The sequence below is a fragment of the Convolutriloba macropyga genome, chromosome 6 (genome assembly GCF_964194025.1).
Source record: "Convolutriloba macropyga chromosome 6, txConMacr16.3, whole genome shotgun sequence".
In the NCBI taxonomy this organism is placed as follows: domain Eukaryota; kingdom Metazoa; phylum Xenacoelomorpha; order Acoela; family Convolutidae; genus Convolutriloba; species Convolutriloba macropyga.
Window position 1 is genome coordinate 61,212,448 of NC_134473.1, and position 5,547 is coordinate 61,217,994.

Sequence of the window (5,547 nt, forward strand, 5' to 3'; positions counted from 1 at the left end):
GGACTGGGTAAAGCTGGCACTACCAATCCTGGTTTATAAATAGCTTAGGGCTGCCCTAGGGTGATGGTGACCCCAGCTTGGTTCAGCCATATCGGCTTCAAAAAATCGGGGGGGGGGGGGTGGACAAATCTTCGGTCCCAACTTGTAAAAATTTTCAGATTTGGCCAAAATTACGAATTTTGTAAAACTCTATTTTCTTTCAGTTATAACGGATGTCAGTGACTACTAACGGTTTTTTCGTTGCAACAAGCTACTCGCGGATTACAGCAAGCTAATATTCAGTATAGAACGCAATTTCATATAAATCCCCGTAAAATGTGTTGAGGTCAGTAATACGCTATAATTGGTTTACGAACTTCAGCTACGTAGCAGTGGCTTTTTATATGCTCTTATTGGACCTCATGAGAGCTAGGATACCTACATATAAATTACGCAAGAGATTGAAAGAGATGGTTTAACCTCTTTACAGAGACTTTCATGGTAACAGTTCAATGATGACATTTATTATGATTCCACACTTTGTGATAACAGCACATAGGATAGCAGCAAGCGCCAAAGTTCTGCCAACTCTCAATCAGTGCACCACAGATCCCAAATCTTTAATAGAATACCCGAAATTTCTGAGAGTTCAAGGTAACCGCACTAACAAAATTACTTCACTTTTCGTTTCCTGTTAAAGTCATTACTGAACCTAATCTACTTGGTAGCTTGTTCCCAAAACAGAGCTGAATGTTCTCTTAAGGGTTGTCTGGTGTTCATAGCTATTATTTTGTCACTAGTTGCACTACTTAGTTTTCCGTTCAGCAAAAAAAAAGTTTCACGACTAAAATTCTAATAGTTGTCTCAGCCTATTGGTTACGATTTTACAGTATAAGTCTTTTAAAGCCTCCTATATAAGCAGTTGATCAATTAATATCTAAGTCATTTTTGTCCTCAGTACCTTCAATCCATAGTATAAGTCTTTTAGAGCCTCCCATATAAGCAGTTGATCAATTTATAACTAAGTCATTTTTGTCATCAGTACCTTCAATCCATAGTATAAGTCTTTTAGAAGATCCCATATAAGCAGTTGATCAATTAATATCTATGTCATTTTTGTCCTCAGTACCTTCAATCCATAGTATAAGTCTTTTAGAGCCTCCCATATAAGCAGTTGATCAATTTAAATTAAAGTCATTTTTGTCCTCACTACCTTCAATCCATAGTATAAGTCTTTTAGAGCTTCCCATATAAGCAGTTGATCAATTAATATCGAAGTCATTTTTGTCCTCAGTACCCTCAATCCATAGTATAAGTCTTTTAAAGCCTCCTATATAAGCAGTTGATCAATTAATATCTAAGTCATTTTTGTCCTCAGTACCTTCAATCCATAGTATAAGTCTTTTAGAGCCTCCCATATAAGCAGTTGATCAATTTATATCTAAGTCACTTTTGTCATCAGTACCTTCAATCCATAGTATAAGTCTTTTAGAAGCTCCCATATAAGCAGTTGATCAATTAATATCGAAGTCATTTTTGTCCTCAGTACCTTCAATCCATACTATAAGTCTTTTAAAGCCTCCTATAAAAGCAGTTGATCAATTAATATCTAAGTCATTTTTGTCCTCAGTACCTTCAATTCATAGTATAAGTCTTTTAGAGCATCCCATATAAGCAGTTGATCAAATTATATCTAAGTCATTTTTGTCATCAGTACCTTCAATCCATAGTATAAGTCTTTTAGAAGCTCCCATATAAGCAGTTGATCAATTAATATCGAAGTCATTTTTGTCCTCAGTACCTTCAATTCATAGTATAAGTCTTTTAAAGCCCCCCATATAAGCAGTTGATCAATTAATATCTAAGTCATTTTTGTCCTCAGTACCTTCAATCCATAGTATAAGTCTTTTAAAGCCTCCCATATAAGCAGTTGATCAATTTATATCTTAGTCATTTTTGTCCTCAGTACCTTCAATCCATAGTGTAAGTCTTTAAGAGCCTCCCATATAAGCAGTTGATCAATTTATAAGTCATTTTTGTCCTCAGTACCTTCAATCCATAGTATAAGTCTTTTAGAGCCTTCCATATAAGCAGTTGATCAATTAATATCTAAGTCATTTTTGTCCTCAGTACCTTCAATCCATAGTATAAGTCTTTTAGAGCCCCCATATAAGCAGTTGGTCAATTTATATCTAAGTCAATTTTGTCATCAGTACCTTCAATCCATAGTATAAGTCTTTTAGAAGCTCCCATATAAGCAGTTGATCAATTAATATTAAAGTCATTTTTGTCCTCAGTACCTTCAATCCATAGTAAAAGTCTTTTAAAGCCCCCATATAAGCAGTTGATCAATTAATATCTAAGTCATTTTTGTCCTCAGTACCTTCAATCTATAGTATAAGTCTTTTAAAGCCTCCCATATAAGCAGTTGATCAATTTATATCTCAGTCATTTTTGTCCTCAGTACCTTCAATCCATAGTATAAGTCTTTTAGAGCCTCCCATATAAGCAGTTGATCAATTTATATCCAAGTCATTTTTGTCCTCGGTACCTTCAATCCCCATAGTATAAGTCTTTTAGAGCCTCTCATATAAGCAGTTGATCAATTAATATCTAAGTCATTTTTGTCCTCAGTACCTTCAATCCATAGTATAAGTCTTTTAAAGCCCCCCATATAAGCAGTTGATCAATTTATATCTATATCATTTTTGTCCTCAGTACCTTCAATCTATAGTATAAGTCTTTTAAAGCCCCCACCATATAAGCAGTTGATCAATTTACAACTAAGTCATTTTTCTCCTCAGTACCTTTAATCCATAGTATAAGTCTTTTAAAGCCTCCCATATAAGCAGTTGATCAATTAATATCTAAGTCATTTTTGTCCTCAGTACCTTCAATCCATAGTATGTCTTTAAAGCCCCCCATATAAGCAGTTGATCAATTAATATCTAGGTCATTTTTGTCCTCAGTACCTTCAATCCATAGTATAAGTCTTTTAAAGCCTCCCATATAAGCAGTTGATCCATTTATATCTAAGTCATTTTTGACCTCAGTACCTTCAATCCATAGTATAAGTGTTTAAAAAGCTTCCGCGCTATCAGATGGAAATGAAAAAGTAGCCAGTGTTTATTGCCAAACAGAAACTCCTCTTTGTCTCGAAAAAATTAGGAACATGTTCATAGTTACCTCTGTAGATCATCTGTGTCGATTGTAGCAATCTGTCATAATCTACCCTACAACTGATCTAAGTGTCTAATTGAATTCAGTAAGTGTTTGTGAATGGTGGTGCGTGTTAAAAGTTTGTGAACTGGTGTCGTCTAATTTTCGCAATGGGGTTTCTCTAAACCAGCAAGGTCCGCTTCTCAATCATTGGGGTTGCCAAAGTTAAGAAGGCAAGGAGTTTACTAGCGTCAAGCGAGTACAGTTCCTGCTACTCTTCAGACTGTTTATCTCAAAACTTGGTACTCCAGACAAGATGTTAAAATTAATTCCCAATATATATAAATTTATCAACAAACAAAATAAAAATGTGAGCAACATCTGAAGCTGTTGATGAAACTTCACGAGACTAAGAGGAGAGTTTTGAAATAAAAAACCGACAAAAAACCGGTCGAAAGGGTGCAAATTGTAAAAAGACTAATCGAGTAATTCCTTTTTCTCAACTATGTTCCAAGCTCCGCACTCCTTTTTACTCTCCACGTCGCTCACCACTTTGCACTCCACTTTGTTCGGTGACGTGTACCATAAAATTGTCACCAGTACTCTTTCTATGTACAAGTTAAAACTCGCTTAGGTAACCCCAAGGTAGCTTAGGATCCAATACACAAGTTATTTTTCACCAATGCTCTTGATATGTACAAGTTAAGACCCGCTTAGGTAACACCAGCAGGTAGCTTAGGATCCAATACACAAGTTATTTTTCACCAATACTCTTGACTACACAAGTTATTTTTCACCAATACTCTTGATATGTACAAGTTAAAACCCCTTAGGTAACCAGCAGGTAGCTTAGGATCCAATACACAAGTTATTTTTCACCAATACTCTTGATATGTACAAGTTAAAACCCCTTAGGTATCCAGCATGTAGCTTAGCATCCAATACACAAGTTATTTTTCACCAATACTCTTGATATGTACAAGTTAAAACACCTTAGGTATCCAGCAGGTAACTTAGGATCCAATACACAAGTTATTTTTCACCAATACTCTTGATATGTACAAGTTAAAACCCCTTAGGTATCCAGCAGGTAGCTTAGGATCCAATACACAAGTTATTTTTCACCAATACTCTTGATATGTACAAGTTAAAACCCCTTAGGTATCCAGCATGTAGCTTAGCATCCAATACACAAGTTATTTTTCACCAATACTCTTGATATGTACAAGTTAAAACCCCTTAGGTAACCAGCAGGTAGCTTAGGATCCAATACACAAGTTATTTTTCACCAATACTCTTGATATGTACAAGTTAAAACCCCTTAGGTATCCAGCATGTAGCTTAGCATCCAATACACAAGTTATTTTTCACCAATACTCTTGATATGTACAAGTTAAAACCCCTTAGGTATCCAGCAGGTAGCTTAGGATCTAATGCACAAGTTATTTTTCACCAATACTCTTGATATGTACAAGTTAAAACCCCTTAGGTAACCCCTAGGTAGCTTAGGATCCAAAACACACATCTGAAACTCATAAAAACCAAGGTGCACTCTATTTATTTTAGAACGAGATCTCTTACTCAAACCTTTCCAAAGCAAGAAACTTTCAATAAAGCAGCAACACTCACAATCAAGCTGTGTAAATGCAAATCATAAAATTACTACAAACCTTTAATTCAAAGGGGTTAGTTTTTGGTCCACGTTAGATTTGTTTCTTCTCTTTTTGTTGTTTCATCGCGTTGCGAGCCTTGATAGCAGCCTTGCGTTTACAGTACGGTTCAAGAGTAGAAAATTTTTTGTACGTCTCGGCTTTTCTAATCACTTTTTGGGCTGTTGACAGTTTTTCCGATGCAGCATCATAAAAAATTTTTTGCTTGATTTTTCACCTTCTGAGCCTCTTGCTGGCACGAATCGCAAAAGTTGGCTAGCCGGACTGGGGAACGAGAAAAGTCTATTGTAGTTTTCTCCTTTTTAGGCTGTGGATATGATAATGAATCCAGAACCACTCTTCTCGGAGTTTTCAACCCGCTAGTAACATTTGATTTTGTTGGAGTTAGCGTGAATGATGGGTGCCCTTGGATCTAGAATAAGAAAAAGTTTTAACAATTTTTGTTCTATACAGTGCCTAAATTGTCAAGCTGATGGTGCTTGAGACAAGAGCGTGTGATTAAGGCATATGCTTTGCTTCACACTTTAGTATAAAGAACATTTAAGTAAAGGATAAACAAATCTGGATTATATCAGCTTGATCCTTAAGTTAGCTAAAAGTAACTAAATTAAATAACTACCTTCCATTGTTTTTTGAATCGGACCTTTAAGGGAAAGGCTTCCTTTGGCCGAATTGTTCCTTCCGTCCCGTCTTCTTGACCGGGACAAATAGGCGGGGACAATGTTACCGCCTTCTTGTT